The 17,857-nt window shown below is 35.3% G+C and overlaps 1 long non-coding RNA gene across 1 annotated transcript; it reads left to right on the top strand.

Annotated features, from left to right (window-relative positions):
- The first annotated feature begins 1,996 nt into the window (after positions 1-1,996).
- Positions 1,997-3,305, top strand: LOC143533322 (uncharacterized). The gene is made up of 3 exons (XR_013135334.1): positions 1,997-2,311; positions 2,416-2,466; positions 2,631-3,305. It is a non-coding gene; the product is annotated as an uncharacterized LOC143533322 (long non-coding RNA).
- The last annotated feature ends 14,552 nt before the right edge of the window (positions 3,306-17,857 follow it).

Raw genomic sequence — 17,857 nt, 5'->3', positions numbered from 1 at the left:
GGTTCGGGTTCATCGGGTTCCATTGTAAGTTCGGTTGGTTTGGTTGGCTCGATTGCGAACCATACGTTTGACCGAAACCAGGGAATTGGTAGTTCGGTTGGTTCTGCTGGCTCGATTGCGAACCATACGTTTGACCGAAACCAGGGAATTGGTAGTTCGGTTGGTTCAGGTTGTTCCTAGGATTCATTTTGTTAATTTTTTGTAAGAATTTGAGTATGATTTGTGTATAAAATGGATATAAAATGGAGAAGAATGGTGTATGTTTATATATATATATTGTTTAAATTAAATATTTTTTTTTATATTTAACCGTTGTCAAACGGTAATATTAATATAATATTATTATTTATCACACATCGCCGGCGACAATTAAACCCCGCCCCCGCCCCGTCCCAAATCGCCCAAATATCGCCCAGGGAGCGGTGCCCTTTCTCGCCCCATTTCGTCCCTAACCCACGCACCCTATGCATAGCCTTATAGGCTTTCTTTCCATGTCCATTTAACTTCTTGGTAGCCAATGCTTAATAAAATTCCGCCATTCCAAAAATTAATAATAACAAAACTCTTATTGATTTTGTTCCTAGTTGCATATGAAAAAATCTAATATAATGAGGAAAGTAACTTTTCCTTAATTAAAAAAATCATTGATGATAATGGACTTTTTAAACATGGCATTAAGCTCTTTATATTTTAGTTTCTCCACTGTGAAAGCTAATTCAAAACGAAGATATTGATCAACAAGGAAAAGAAGATTATGGATTTAAGATACCAATGACAATGGCAATGAAAGTGGGTGACGGAGTAATTATATGGCCAGAGAAGAGAAGAGTGAAGTTTAATATGAGCCATAGAAATAACATAGTGAAATCTTGACCCTTGATGTAGTAGTTTACAGCAGTTTTCATGGTGGTTACCTGGTCCATTTCTACCCTCCCACGTACGCTCCTGCAGTTACGATTATTGGTATGGTCAGTTCATATATCATTGGATAATTTTCGGATTATCAAGAAAATTCAATTCACGACATGCACACTATCAACAAACACAATTAAGATCAATGGAATTCGACAACACAAATAACCCTACATGAATTGGCAGAACCACCACCACACCATCTGACTCTGGAACCATCTGTTCAAAACCAAGGTATTGTTAAAAATCTGTTGATTCATAGCCACACGTTACTTTTTCTGCTCGATTAAATCTTAATAGAGGGTTTTTGATTTTGTAAACGGGAAGTTGAGTTATGCATAGAAATTAATATATATTTGGTTTTAAAAAGTCTGCCCACCAAGTGTTTGTGAAAATGTGTAGGTGAGATTTTCTATATTAATTTGATTGTAAGTTATTCATAGATTCAAGAATGATGAGTAGTTGGTAGTTTTCATTGATTTTAGTTTAAATTAGTTGATTAGTTTCTAAAATTTACTGATTATCTGGTTGTAATTGTGAGTTGAAGCTGTTAATATTGTTAGGATCTCATATAATCATATTCAGTTCTTCTCTTCATAAGCATTGCGAATTTGATGCTATATCTGTGTTATTCATAATTTTTGATAAGTCGAGTTACTAATTGCAGGGAAAAGCCAATATGGTGGAAGAATATGCGGTAGTGAAGCAAGGGACTCAAGCATATGCTAGATATGTGTTATTCATAATTTTGAATAAGTTGGGATTTGCATTTAGGCACCTCGATTTATCAACCACCAAGTATAATTGCAATAACGATACTAGTAGAGGCTGCAATTTTGACCCGGAGTTAAGTTTTGATTTGACCTATTTGCACATGATTTACGAGAATCATCTTTTTCTCAAACACAAATTTCAGACTGTTGAGTAAGTCTAACTGGGCCAGGTTGTCAAAAATGGTTTTTAGCAAAATAGGTTTGGGTCAAAACGGTTGGTTTGTATGTCTAAGTTTCCCAAACATACTTTATATACCTTTTTGCAGGTATGTGGCAACATGGCAGAATAAACAGCATCCGGAGCCTTAATACAGTTATTACTGCATTCAAATCAAGACAAAGATTTGTCCTCCAAAGTCTCGAACATGAATTTCAAGGTTTTACCGCCTGACAAAATGTCAATGATGCTGAGTAGTTTACATCACAACATCCACATTGAAGGAATATGTTCTTACTTTGAAGGATGCCTCCGAACCAGTTGGAAGTGTAGGTACTAAAGTAGCGGAAAGTATTTGAAGACAAGACATTTGGGCTTAAGAACAACAACAACAACAAGAGCACACATGTTCATATATATATGCAATCACTTCAACATATTGTTATTCTCAAACCTGATGCATCGAAAGGTACTAGGACTTTTCAGTAAATTGATTGATTATTATGAGTTTGTTTGATTGACTGATTTCAGTTATTGGTTCTTATATTGAATATGAGTTTGTTTAATTGACAGTTTTGGTATATTTTGCTACATGTTGCTGATGTACGTTGTCATAGCATCGAGGTATTTATCTGTACACCAAATGTTAATTTTCTTTCATTTGAGATTTGTTTAACTTTATTTCCGTTTACAAATAAATAGTTACGCGTTATTTAGATAATTACTTCACATTCTAAAACCCGAATTTTATGAGTATTAACGTAATTCCCAATATTCTGCATCAACAGAGAATATGTCATCACTCGTAGGATATGGGAAGATGGGAAAACTTATTACTGTGTTACAAAGGTAAGGTTGAATTAGTAATTTTCTGCTTAACAGTATAGATACTAGATAGTATGGTGATATTCATAAAATATTAAAATATATGAGGCTGAACTGATGCGGAGAGTTCAATGTTCAGGTCTGAGGCAACGTGACAAGCTAAGGCGCGTGGACCATTACTTCTTAAGTTGGGTAATCAGACCCGATATGTTTACCGTATTATTTTTAGTTATAGAAGTATGAATTTATATAATTTAAGGAAAACTTAAAAATTACAAGGGTGTTAAAACTTAAAACTATTAAAAATAATGAAAATCCAAGTTTGACCTTTGCAATGAATTTGTCTTTCGCAAAAAATAAGAAGCCCATATTTAAATAAGCATGCGGGTATTTGTAGTTGGTGAGTTGAGCCTGCCTGCTATGAACTCGAAAATTTGACACAAACCCGAAGATTGTGTCAGACATGTGAACCCGAATGACACAAATGTATACGTGTTGACACGAACACAGCCTGTTTAACCCGTTTCCGATTTAGATTTTATTTTATAATTTTATTTATTAGTACTTTTTTATTACAAATTTACAAGAATACAAATGTATATAAAACCATTGCTTTTAGTTTATGAAAGTTCTTTAGTTTTTTTTGGCGTATAATACCTAGCCATTGCTATGACATAAACCACTTTTAAAAAGAATTGAAAATTATTGTTTAAACGAGTAACCCATTTAGCTGTCTTAGATACACTAAGGCCACCCTAAGGATAAAAATGTAATTTTTGGACTGCAGTTTTAAACTTCTTTGGTTTTAGTGTCGGGTTTGACCCGCTACAATGTGAACAAAACCCGTTTAGCAGCCCTAGATATATTAAGGACCCCAAACAGAAAGGTACTTCACTCAGTCGCATTCACGAAATGACCTGACCCAAACTGACCAGGTTGGATGGGTTGGCTGGACCGACCGGTTTTCACAATTTGAACTAATTCATTTAATTTTTCGAAATATATAGTTTGTATTAAAATATGTTAAAAGATAAATATCACATATACACAACTACATGTTCTTAAAATGAAAAAAAATAATACAAATCATAAATATTGAACTATTATAAGTTTCAAACCTAACCATGAACCGCAATGTTTTGATCTTAAACTAACTGACCTTCTTTGATTTAGACGATTAGTAATATCTATGACTTTATTGTTTGTTAAAAGCTTCAAGTCTTTAATAATAAATTTGTATAAATCTTAAAGTCTTTAACTATGAGTTTATGGGATGTAGATGATTTTGATAAGTGTATATATGATCGTTTGTACACATTGTTGCTACTTGTACAGGTGAAATACATACAATAGTGGGACACCTGCTCCTAGTCTCGCTTTCGGTATGTTAACTCTTTCTAGTATAAAGATTGTCTTTTGGCTAAGATTTGTGTTTTTGAATATATACATATAGTTGTGTATTGTATGACTTGCCATATTGTGCTATATTGGACAACTTTTGTGACACATTAGTTTAGTCATCAACATGGTTGTTTTTATGATTTTTTCAGTCCAGGTGGAATTGGAGCTTATTAGCCTAGCGATTAAACGAAACTTGCTCTGGTTGATCGGGTACTATGCTACCCCAGTTGAAAGGCTCTTGGTTTACCCTTTTATGGCTAATGGCAGTGTGACTTCAAGGCTTAGAGGTTTGTACTTTGTAACATTGTCTATTGTTTTATTATATTTATCCAAAAGTCAACATAAGTCCAAGGTTGACTTTATAAAATGGAAACTTTATGGCACGTGTGGGGGTCCCAGTTGACAAGTTCTAAAGTAAATGTAGGATGCGTTGTGGACCTTGTGGTTACTATGTGATGTAACATAAAGTGTACACCTTTTAGTATCAAATTATCCTCTTAATTTGGTAAAACTCCATGCAAATTCGTTATATTTAGTACTTAATTGAGTTATTTATGAATTTGCAGGTCCGGGCGCCCGCCCGACAAAGAAACGACGAAAAGATGGCGCTTTTCGGACAAAAATCAAGAATTTGCCAAAAGTGTATGACCATGCTAAGAAAGTGCATGACCATGCTGAGCCGGTGCATAACCATGCTAAGGAAGTGTATGGCCATGCTGACCAAACTGTATCATCATGCACTTTTAGTGCACCACCGTGCACCTTTATTGGAACCCGTACACATCTGGTACCGTGCCAAAAGTGCATGACCATGCTGAGAAACTGCACCGTCATGCACTTTATGTGTATGATAGTGCACCTTTATTGGAACCCGTGCACATCTACTATCGTGCCAAAAGTGAAACTGCACCATCATGCACTTTTTGTGCACCACCGTGCACTCCTGAGGGCACGAGCCCGTGCATTATCTGATGCCGAGAACAAGACACATTAACTTTGAACCTGCAACTCACGTGCACGCCCTTTTTGTGCATGACCATGCACCTTTTTAGAACCTGCAACTCTGAGCATCCGAAAGTGAAAGTTTGACTTACCCAAAATAGTGCACGACCATGCACTTTTTGTGCATGATCGTGCACTTTGTCCAGAAGCTTATAAACACTTATTTTCTCTTCATTTTGGTGTGTGGAGTCTTGGGGATTCTCTCTCAACCAAGTGCGGCAATTTTAGGGGATTCTTGGAGGCTTCCACCAACACAAGATTCATCATTCCATCCTTCAATCCTTGCTTGATCTTAGTTTGCATTCCTTTGTTCTTGAACATGTTTTGTAAGCTTATTTCAAGTTTGATTGTAGTTGTATTAAGCCTTATGGGCTAATTACTTTTGCTATCTAGACAATGTTAAAGCTCTTGCTAATGTGATATATTATCTATGCATGATTTTGGTAAAGTGGTGTTCTTTCAAGAATATGGTTGACTTTATAAGTTGATATTGATGGTGTTCATGCTTGTTATAGTTACTTAACCTTGTTAGTTTTGCAAATGTTTAGGCATTCATGTTGGAAAACTATGTTCTAGATGTTTGTTTGTAAACTTTGAATGTTCATGAAATCTTTGTTTACATTTCTAAGTTAGGAATGACTAGTAAAAATTAACTTGGTTATATAATTATTGATGAGTATGAAACCCTACACTTAATATTGGAAAATTGGTGAGTGTTATTATGATTCTTGACTTGGTGATGACTTGCTAGTTAAAGTTTCATAAGTATATATTAATTTCATGAATTTGGCTTTTTTAGTGTAATCTTAGGTGGTTAGAATGTTGTTCATACTAGCTTTCCTCTGATTATAAGACTTTGTTGTTTTGAAAAACAAGTTAGTCTATATTTATCTCTTGATTGAAAACCCATCATGATGATTATTTGTTAGTATTAGGTTGCTTTATTGAAATCTAGTATTTATGTTTAGATTCATGATATTTTTCCATATCATTGTTATTTTGTGATGTTAGTAGAGTGGATTTTTGTCTAGGTAGTTTGTTAGATTGATTGTTTTCTTGTTTTTTTACTTGCTTTGTTTTCAATGTATGCTAGTTTAATTAGTAAAATATTCAAATCAAGATTTAATTGTTCGGTTGGTCATTTACAAAGATTTAGTACTAGAAAGTTGTGTCCATGGATTGATACTCGGTTCTTACCGACACTTTATTACAAACGATAGGTACACTTGCCCTTCGTGTGTAGTTTAGTTGTAGGTGAAAACCTATTTTAAAACCCGATTTGTGTGGAACTTTTACTTAGATTTTTATATATATATATTCACACACATCACTATGTCAAAGTGGTTTAAGAGGTGGTACATTATCTCGGTGTTTCAAATTATTGTGGTCGTTCACGAAATCTTGATACATGATCAAACATAAGTTTGCAAAACAGGTGGGTGGGGTGTCGGGTCAAAACGGGTTCATTTCAGACTTGGTTTAGTCAAACGGGTTCGAGTGAAAATAAGTTCAAGTCAAAATGGGTCACTTTTAAAAAAACAATTTAGTTCATGTCAAGACGGGCCACTTAAAATATTTTTTTTGGTTCGGGTCACAAGAGGCATGTCAGAATGGGTGTTGGGTCAAATAACGGGCCACTTTAAAAAGAATTAAATTGGTTCGAGTCAAAACGGGCCACTTAAAATAATTGAATTGGTTCGGGTCAAAATGGGCCACCTAAAGATTGTCTTTTGTTTACAATCTTGTGTTTTTGAATATATTCATATAGTTGTGCAGTATACTGGACAATTTTTGTGACATTAGGTAATAAATGGAAATTTGTTACAATTTATTAGAAACATCTGGCAAAACGGGCAGGCAGGTGTTGCGTGACATGCCAGAACGGATTCGGGTCGGACTTGGTTTGGTCAAACGGTTTGCGTGAAAAAGAATTCAAGTCAAAATGGGTCACTTTTAAAAGTTCAATTTAGTTCATGTCAAGACTCAAGACGAGCCAGTTTAATTTTTTTTTTGGTTTGGGTCAAAACATGCAGGTCGGATTGGGTGTCGGGTTAAAACGGGTTCAAGTGAAATGAGTTAGTATGAAAACGGGCCACTTTAAAAAGAATCAGTTTGGTTCGTGTAAAAACGGGCCACCTAAAAAAATAAATTGGTTCCGGTTAAAATGGGCCACTTAAAAAAATTAATTTGGTTCGAGTCAAATCGAGCCACTTAAAAAAGTCATTTGGTAATTTGGGTCAAAACGGACCACTTTCAAACATACAATTTGGTTCGGATAAAAAACGGGTTGCTTTGAAAAAATAGCACATTCATTAATGGGTTAGTGTTTATTTAAGCATATGTTGTTTGTCTGATTCCTTTTATAATGTTTAAATTTAAGGTAAATCGCCACTTGATTGGAACATGCGTAAATGAATCGCGATTGGGGCGGCACATGGTTTATCATATCTGCATGAGCAACGTGACTCGAAAATGTTGATCAACCCGTGATGGTGACTTTAGGCTAGCTAAACTCCTTGTATATAGTTATTGTTCAAGAATACGAAACCCTTTTTGACATTTTATGGTCAAGGAATAACTTTAGTAGTTTTTTAATTTGATGTTAGATCATACATTGATTTTATAGTATTGAGGTAACTTGAATTAATATATTCATCATATTCCTGTGTTGATATTCCCGTCCACCGGACGGGTAAAGTAGAGGTGCACAAAATCGGTTTTTTTAAAAAAACCGGTTCGGTTATTAACCGGACCGGTTTTTTTTGGCCCGAAAAAAAACCGGTTCGGTTAATAATTGGACCGGTTAATAACCGGTTTTTGTATGTCAAAACCCTAACCGGTCTAACCGGTTAGGACCGGTTTAGAAACCGGTTAGAACCGGTTAATAACCGGTTAACCGGTTTTTTTTTTAAAATAACCGGTTAATAACCGGTTTTTTTCATAATAACCGGTTTTAAAAAAAACCGGTTTTTCCATTAACCGGTTTGTTAACCGGTTTTGGCTCTAAAACTTGTAACCGAAATACGAACCGGCGGTTTGTAAACCGGTCAAACCGGTTTTTAAAAAACCGGTTTTCGTAAAAACCGGTTTCCGGTTTAAACCGGCAAACCGGTTCCCGGACCGGTTTTTTTGACCATCTCTAGGGTAAAGTACTAGTTAACTAAGGATAAGCAATAAGTATCTGACTAAATGAGTAACTCATAATTACTTGAAAAATTATACTCCTAATAACCTAATTTATACATTATCTAGCGTGCAATAATCATAATCATCTAAGAGTAATCTTGAATTATTCTTTTTCTTGTTTCCCCCATTCTTTTCAACTGACTATAAAAGTTGATTTTTCTTTCGTCAGTAAACACTTAACGTTGCTATCATATTTAACATTTTTATAATTTTCTCCATTCATGACCACTAGTTAAACCTTTTAAATTCTTTTTAAAATTAGTTTTTTATCACTTCTAATTTCTCACAATTTTTCTATTCATTTATACGTAAAGAATATTCAGATATGAAATTGACTTTTATTTCACGTCTTTTCCTTTCTCCTTTCTTCTTCACGAACCTCCCTTTTGAAAGGAATACATATTCATTCTTACATAATCTTGATAAAAAAACAAAAGCCTCTTATTTACTTAGAAAACATTGACCAACGAATAATTCTTCACAAATTGTTTTCTTGTTTTCACTTTGTTATTCAATAGCATCTTTTCAACACGAAGCTCATTCAGATTCAGAAGAACACGACCATCCATTTGCAGAATAATAGTAAAGCTTTATATCATTTAATTTTTAAAAAAAGTAGATAAAAAAGTAATGAAAGTTGTTGTTTGATAGTAAATACTTATAGAAAAATGGTGGGAATTAGAAGTGATGAAAAAGTAATTTTTGAAGGAATTAAAAAGAATTTAATTAGTTGTCATGAATGGAGGGACGATTTGAGATAAAATAATAAAAATATTAAATATGGTAGTTATTAAAATAGTAATAAAATTAATGTAAAATAATTGTTTCAATAAGAATATTCCATTTAATAAATGTTTCTTACATGTGCTCTTAGTGCACATACTAGAAAAATCATTTTTTCTTTATTGAAAGGCATAACTTCCGAGACCAAGGTTGTTAATTTTTTATACTGAACGACCAACAAACAAAGAATGCATAGGTACTCCGTACGGGGTGATCCAATGGAAAAAAATCACCGCCAGCTGACCCAACCTAGCCGTACGGAGCCCTTAAGCACCTCTAAATGATCTCTAGTTCCGGAGAAAACTCACCCGACCAAAGGCCCACCGGTTGTAAAACCCAGACGCCCTCATGATCGAAATGTAGATCACAAAAATCTCTGTCTTCCTTCATTTAGCCACCCATGTCCGTTAAAGTATTGTAAGTGGTAATTGAACTTATGTTCCCATTGAGAAACTCAAACTGCATATTATTATACCACATTAGAATGGACAACCAAGGTTGTTAATTAATCCAAAGCTTTTAAATCAATAGCTCTTGATCGATCTTGAACAAAAAACTAAATCCGACGACTCAAAGATGGTGGTCCATTTCTTTGTACATTACCCTAACAAAGACTCCTCAATATTAATTTAATCCTTCTTTAATTTTTTTTTGATATGAGAGTACACTCTGATACCAATTGTTAGGTCATACTGATTAAACAATCATATCAAACAAATAAACACGAGATATTATGGTGATAACCCGTGACCCTTATTATTATTATTATTATTATTATCAAACGAACTTAAAAAAACATAATTAACAAAACAATAATCTAGACCCCTAATGGTAGACATATTAACTTTTCATAAACATATTACAATTCAATTAATTAAAATATATCAGCTTTTTTAAAATATACCAAAATTAAACATTAACACCTAAACTTTACTAATAATTAAGATTAAGGGGGTGAATAATTAAAGGTTAATCTTGAATTATTAGTAAAGTTAAGGGTTTATTTTTATGCTTAATTAAAGTTGATATATTTTAATTAATTAAATTGTAATAGGTTTAGGAAATGTTTAATATCCTTAGAGAGAAACGGTTTACAAGATACGATTGATAAAGAAAATGGGGCGGTGATGATGTGCCATCCTTGTGTGTCGGGTTGTAATGATGTGCCATCATTGTGCGTCGGGATGGTTAAATCTTCGTGTGTCAGGGTAATTTAGTGGGCTGAATTGATGACCTACAGTCCCAAGAGGTAGTGTTATTGAGCTGTCAAAACGGGACTACAACATCAGATGTTTCAGGTCCGCTTTCAGAACCAAATCATGATGTACGGAACTGCAACAATTCGAGGTGTTTGGAAGCTGCATGGGAGGTATAACGGGCCTGAAACCACAATCACAAGAGTTGAAGAAAAATGCCATTGTACGCAATTTAGACCATAAGGTACCCCATGGCTAGCGTGGGAGTGGAGCCGATGTGGCCAAAACCCACGCGCAAAACACAACACAACCCATGTGTGATTCAGTATGGTGAGAATTTGACGTGGAGAACTTAATAAAAAATGCGAAATTTTTTTCTTTTATTCTAATAATATTTTCATTTACTAGCTAATTTGGTTTTTTTATTCCCGACTGTTTACTTAAAAAAAAAATTAAATACACCTGAGCTTTAAAATTTTTTTAATGAACACTCCATTATTCATTTTTAGAATATCAAGTGGGGCTTTGACACGTAATTGTGTCAGTAACTTTGGTGCAATATGTTTACGTAGTTAACGATAGTGAGTACTAGGTATTTAACGGCGAGTAAATTACCAAAATAGTCTATTTCATGAGAGAAAAAAATACAAAATGACACGTGAGATTTCATTTTCCCAAAATAGCCCTCGAAATCAGACTTCCACGTGAGATTAGGATATTCCCCGTGAGTTTTCGTGGACCAATCAAAATCTGCCATGTGTCAAGCATCCCTACCTACCACGCAAGTTTTCATCACAAATCTGTCTTAAACGTTACTTTTCGCATCAAATCTAACCTTATGAAAATCAACTTTAACGTGATGTTTCAAGCTGTTTTCGTCTCCAACGTGAGTTTTCAAAATTATGTTTTCTTAAGTTTTTTTTGAAATTCATCTCCGAAGATGAAATGTAAATGAATTTCGTCTTTTTAAAACAAATCATATTATTCATCTTCTTCATCAAACTCCCACCATATCCTCCGCCACCTAATGCTACCGGACACCACCACCACAACCACCCACCATCACCATGAAACTTGAGGAGAGAAGAAATTATGGTGAATAAATTTGATGCGAATAAATTAATATCATTAAGATTTAATGTAACAATATTAATCTTAATAACAATGAAGTACACCTGTTGCGAATAAATTTATTCTGGTGATTATTCCGGTTACCGTCACCGCCACCGCCACCACAGACATCCATGATATTGTTGTTAATGGCGGCGGTGGTGGCGGTGATAGCGGCGGTGGAACATGGTTCGGCTCAAATTTCATGGTGGTGGTGGGTGGTTGTGGCGGTGGTGGTGTCCGGTAGGATGAAGATGATGAAGAAGATGAGATGATGAAGAAGATGAAGAATATAATTATTTTAAAAAATACGAAATTCAAATGAAATTCATCTTCGGAGATGAATTTAAAAAAAAACTCAAAAATCATCTTTTTTGAAAACTCACGTTGGAGACGAAAACAACTTGAAACATCACGTTAAAGTTGGTTTTCATAAGGTTAGATTTGATGCGAAAAGTAATGTTTAAGACGGATTTGTGATGAAAACTTGCGTGGTAGGTAGGGATGCTTGACACATGGCAGATTTTGATTGGTCCACGAAAACTCACGGGGAATATCCTAATCTCACGTGGAAGTTGGATTTCGAGGGCTATTTTGGGAAAATGAAATCTCACGTGTTATTTTGTATTTTCTCTCTAATGAAATGTACTATTTTGGTAATTTGCTCATTTAACGGCTCGGGTTGTAGTTTTATATTTGTTGTTTAGTAGTTATTTGACAGGAAATGTTTATTTTTGACAGGAAATGTTTATTGACGTGTGACTCAACTCCGACTACAACTACAGTGTCACTCCACCACCTCCGTATTTTTTTTTATAACTCCCAACTAGAGTCTAGAGATATACAAAGAGGGTTACAGATTAATTCCCACCCCAATTAATGAAAGTTTGGCTACAAGCTTATCAATTTGCATTAAATTTTTTAAATGACGAAATATAGTAAGAAACTAGCAAAATACTAACAAACGTAGCATAAGCCAAAGAAAATGAACTAAGTCACTAAAATTAAAGAGAAATTACACCGACTATTCTAATCCAAAAGGTTCTTTATCTTATTTTTAATCACTAGAAATAAGTTTTACATCAGTTGGGTCGTATCTTTCTTCCAATCAAAAGCTCTAAAACATCGGTTTGAAACTCGGAAAAAAAACTTAACGTCGTTATGTGTTTTTAACGGAGGTCAATTGAGACAAAAATAGCTGAAAGGTCGAATCGCTAGTAGTGATTTTTAAAGGTAGAATTATTATCGGATAATACGAGATTATTTATTTCAATTTCCCTTTAACTAATTAAGGTATATACCATGGTTGTCTTGTATATATATTTTAGTTACCATTCAAGGGGCAGGGGCGGATCCACATAGGTTCGATTGGGGTCACGGGACACCAATGTTTTTTTAAAATTACTTAGAGTCGGTATATTAAATTTTGTAAGGACCTCTTAAAAATTAATACTTGGAACCCATTATATTGAGGGTGAACTGGTATAATGAAAAGTCCACTGTTTTTTCTTTGAGAGGTTGCAGAGAGGTTGCAGGTTCAAGTTCACCATACTCCTTTTTTGTTGTTGTTGTTTTTTTTTTGATTTTTTCATATCCTAGTCTTAATTATTTAGTTAGGGTATTTATGTTTTTCGTTAGTTTCTCTCATATAGCCATAATGTCAACATGGTTTTGCATATTCTTTTATTATTTATCTTGTGTATGTATATTATAATTAATCATTTATTTGTGTTAGAGTTAGTTTTTCATGTTTTGGTCATTTATGTAAGACTATATATATATAGCTTACGTTTATGTTTTTCGGGTATAAATAAAAATGAAATAAGTGTATGTTCTATCTAGTTTCTAATCTAGATTCTTTCTACTTACTCGTTTCCAATGACACCATATTTCTGTGTTTTTTTATGTTCGTCGCCTCTACCCGACCTGAATAACGACTGACCCGAAAATTCTGTAAACCGAAAAAATTGGGACCCAATTAGCAAAAAATCCTGGGCCCGCCACTGCAAGGGGGTGTCCTTTTGAGTCTTTTGACATGACCCCTCTAACTTTACTGGTTAAGTTTGGTCATTTGTGTTGCACATATGGTAAATTGGCCTTTTACTTTTTTTGTTTTTCCGAATTGTAATTTTCACAGTTAAGCTATCTCACTGCGCAACACGTCGTGCCCCGTCACCCCACTCAGGCCAACTATGTTGACATGATCGGGATCCACGCTGGCATCCGAGTTTGGCTTGACGTTCCCGGTAAAACCCTGTTGTCACCCCGCCTGAAGGCACAACAGGTTTTAATGCTCTGGTAAAATCCGGTCGGAATCAGGATTCGAATCCGAAACATCCGGGTCATCATCATGTTCCTGGCCATTGAGACAAGCCCCACTGGTTAAGTTGGCCTTTTACTTCGTGTACTTACAAAATCATATATTAATTTTAAAATAAAATAACCTAAAAAAAATCTTTTTACCCCATAAGTTCCAGCTTCCTCCTCGCCTGAACCGCCGCGCAATCATCTGAACCGCATGCTTTATTATACAATTAAAATAAATATTTTTGAAAACAGTAATTAAAATGCAATTTAGACTGTATAAAGTTGTATAACACGTTGCATATAAACACATATCGTGAGATTTGGGTCAGGTCTCCTTTTTGTGTTGGATTATAAGGTTTATAAAGTGGTGTGTACGTACTAGCTCAATAGCAATTTTGATAAAGAGTTTGGTTAGATATTTATATATTCCTTTGGGCTTGGTTTGTGCATTTTCTCGCACTCATTAAAAATATCCTTATTTTACACGACATCAACATCAAGCATATATAGTCTTGCATACATGTCAATTCTTATATAAAGGAACAAGTGTAGCAGATATATCTTCACCCTTCTTCCATAGATCAAACCAAAAACTCAAAATGTTTTCGAAGAGATTCCTTCTCGTGTTTTTCGTAGTTCTTCTCGTCACTTTTGAGTTCACTTCCGCTAAGAAATTAGCATCCAAACATGAGAGTGAGTCCATGCCATCATTTTCACTATAGAATAAAACTGATATAAGTTATCAGCTTTTAACTCTATGTTATTATGTTAACTATTTACTATTTTCATCATGTTGATCTTCATGAGATCATGATGCAGGTGAGGTAGAAGTTGCCAAGTATGATATTCATGATATTCATGATGGCACATATAGCTCACAAAATATAGGGCGCTACTCTGTTCCTCCGGGAACACCTTGCTGTAAAGGTATGCACAAAGGTGCATACAAACAAGCTTATGAGGCGCAAAGTCAGACTCGGAACTAACAAATCATCATGCTCTAGCCAAGTGTTACTTAAAAATAAATTACGCGTTTCTTAATTTGCCTTTGTATAACGTAAGATGTTTAAATGTTTTCACTTTCATGTGTACCCTCATGTTTTCATTTGTTCATAAATAATATAATTAAATACGTACCCATAAATGCATACACATACTGGTACACACAAAGCAAAGTATAGTTAATCTAACCAACATAGGAAGAATTAGCATACAAGCGTTCACAACCCCTAAACACAATATGGAGCATCCTCTGTCTCGTTACTTGCATGTGTTACTTAATCTAAGGGACGTCCTAGCGGTAGAGTGTCTTATCTTAATCTAAGAAGCTGTCAAGGCCGGGCTCAAAGCCTATAAGGTGCGTGTGTAGGTGATTAATAGGAGTAGATTATAAGCCGTTCTAAATAGACATATTTGTGGAAGATTGGTACAAATGACAAAAGTGCTGGACTGGATTCAAATGCATTCTTCCTGACTAACGTTTATTTGAAGCTCTGATGATTCATGATTTATGAGGAGTGGTAACTGGTATGTGTTGGAAATTAACATTCTGAATGGGGTTTCTACTTACCGCAAAACATGATGTGAATTTCAGTAATTTTGTATAAAATATATTTTATACGGAGTAATATATAATTACTATAAACAGAAGTTATTATTTAATTGAATGCTAGAAATGTGTTATAGTGATATACTAGGTTATTGACCCGTGGGCGCCACGGGTGGAAATAGGGGTGTGCATATTCGGGTCCAACCCGAAATTACCCGTAGAACCGGACCGAAAAGGGGCTAAACCGACCCGACCCTAAAGTACAATATGGAATGTCGGTCCTGAAATTTTATGTAATCGGTCGTCGGGTCGGTCTCAGGTATTATTGCATGAAAAACCATGTTGGCCCGATACCCGATGTTTTTTGTTCTTGGTAGGGGTGTAAGTATTAATTATTCCAATGAACAAGATCATTGATAAGAGGAATTGTCAGATTTATCCAGCGTCACCATCTCGAAGTGGTTTCTCGGTTCAGGATACGGGACGTAAGTCTGATCAGATGCAAGGTAGAGGTATGTCTTGGCGGCTTGATTTTGCTCACGAATCTTATCAGCTTGTTCTTGAATTGAAGGAATCCTTCCTTGAAATGGCGGGAAGCTTGATGAAGCTTGGTTCCTTAACTGCTCAAGGTACTGCACATACGGATCGACAGAACCGTAACTTGGATTGTTGGAAGTGAGTGATCCATCAATGGATGTTGATATCTCATTAGGGTTTTCGGGATGCTCTTCTTCCGGTTCGGTTTCTTCCATAGGATCCTCCTCTTCGGAATCCTCCTCTTCTTCCTCCATAGGCTCTTCCTCCTCTTCCATATACTGAGCGGGTTCGTTGATTATCGCAGGCATCTTGAAACTCTCGTAAGGCATCGTCACCCTCATTCTTGGTTTACGGGATGATCCTTCGCCATTGTTGGGTTGTGATTTGACTTCATGAGCGGTAGAGCTTCCAGTATGCCACATTCGTTGGTCGGAGTGGCACTGCATCCAATCAGAGGATGGGGATTTTGGTTCTTCCTTTATGGGTCGGTTTGAAAGGAAGGTATAGGATGGGTGTGCATTTGGAAAATATACGGTTGGGTAGTATTGTGGTACTTGTGGTGGTTGGTAAGTGGGAATTTCCAAGGGGTATGCTGGTTGATACATAGGCATTGAGGGTGGATGATAGCTTGAGTGTCTTGAGGGTTCGATTCTTTGTGGTGGCGGACTATCGGGTAGTTTGATTGGGCATTGTTTAGTCCCGGGGAAGTACACCGGTTTGGGACGTTCAACGTATTGGTCTCGGCTAAAGAAGGACTCAAAGTAATCTTCATCCATGACGTCTTTTGGGAACTTGTAGTATTTTCTTGCTCTTCTTGCTTCACGATCATAATACTCCATTAATTTTTCATATGACATCTTTGGGTGGTTTAGAATGTAGAGAGGGAAAGAGAAGGTTACCAACCAATCTTATCTCTATTCAAATAAACAAGTAAATATTTTCCTATGCTTGGATCGAAGCTTGGGTATTGTTTAATGATACCCAATTCGCTAAGATCGATGGCTCTGATACCAACCTGTCACACCCCCATCTCCTAGGCGTGTGACTCGATAGTTGGTACCACATTTGTAAATAAATCAGAGTTACGGTTAATTAGCAGAAGACTTTAAAACTTAAGGATCAAAGTTATAAAATATTTACATTACAAAAGATGGAAACAAGTTCCATTTGTGTTTACTTGTTTTAAGTTTACAAAACCACCATTTTAGTTATATTAACATTTAACAAAAATTATCCGAGCCATCGGATTCTTTAGCATTCGTCCTTTAGCTCTAATCTTGGTTACCTGCAAAATGTTATAAAAATACGTCAGCAACGAATGCTGGTAAATATGCTGACGCGAAAATATTTTCTTTTACTTTGTTACCCCTCGAGGGTTACCCATGCCTCGGCCCATCTTGGCTTAAGAATAACAAAGTTAAAACAATATCATTATAAACTCGAGCCTTTACCTAGGTCACCCCAGCAAGACATCGCAGCGTCCCGACGTACTTAGGTACCATAAATATACACAAGGTCATTCTCACTCGAACATACTTTGGTTCGGCCCATCGTGGCTTGAGGTCGTGACCAGGCGTGGTGCGATGTGGCCACCGCATTTTACCACATATGTAAGGATCCAGACAAACGTATACTACAGCCTAAGGGCTAGGCTTTTACTATTATTAATAATGTTTTTAGAGACACTTAGTCTCATGTAAAGTTTTACACATAACACGTTTACTTATTTGAAAACAAGTTTGTAAAAGTGGGGCGTATTCACCTTTGATCGGGATCGGTTTCCAACACCCTCCTTGCGTAATCTTTCTTGCTATCTTGCACCTATAGTACGAGTATAACTTTTATTAGTCGGATATACAATCCGGCTTAAGACCTTTAGTCTTATTATCTCGATGAACCTTTAGTTCATTTCTTTTACTTTAAAACCTTTAGTTTTAAAAGCAATATTTATAAACCTTTAATTTATTATAAAAACCCGACGTTTTCTTCTTTTCTGAGAAACGTATTCTTTTTCTTTTATCATGTAAGAATATCCATATTACTTATATAATAATCATAACAAAGATTTATATATAAGTCACACACATATATATAATATATACACTTCCATATTTCTTTA

Source organism: Bidens hawaiensis, unplaced genomic scaffold (genome assembly GCF_021521415.1).
Source record: "Bidens hawaiensis isolate Kalapana, Puna unplaced genomic scaffold, B.hawaiensis_p1.1 tig00009662_1, whole genome shotgun sequence".
In the NCBI taxonomy this organism is placed as follows: domain Eukaryota; kingdom Viridiplantae; phylum Streptophyta; class Magnoliopsida; order Asterales; family Asteraceae; genus Bidens; species Bidens hawaiensis.
This window is presented reverse-complemented; position numbering and strand designations above follow the sequence as displayed.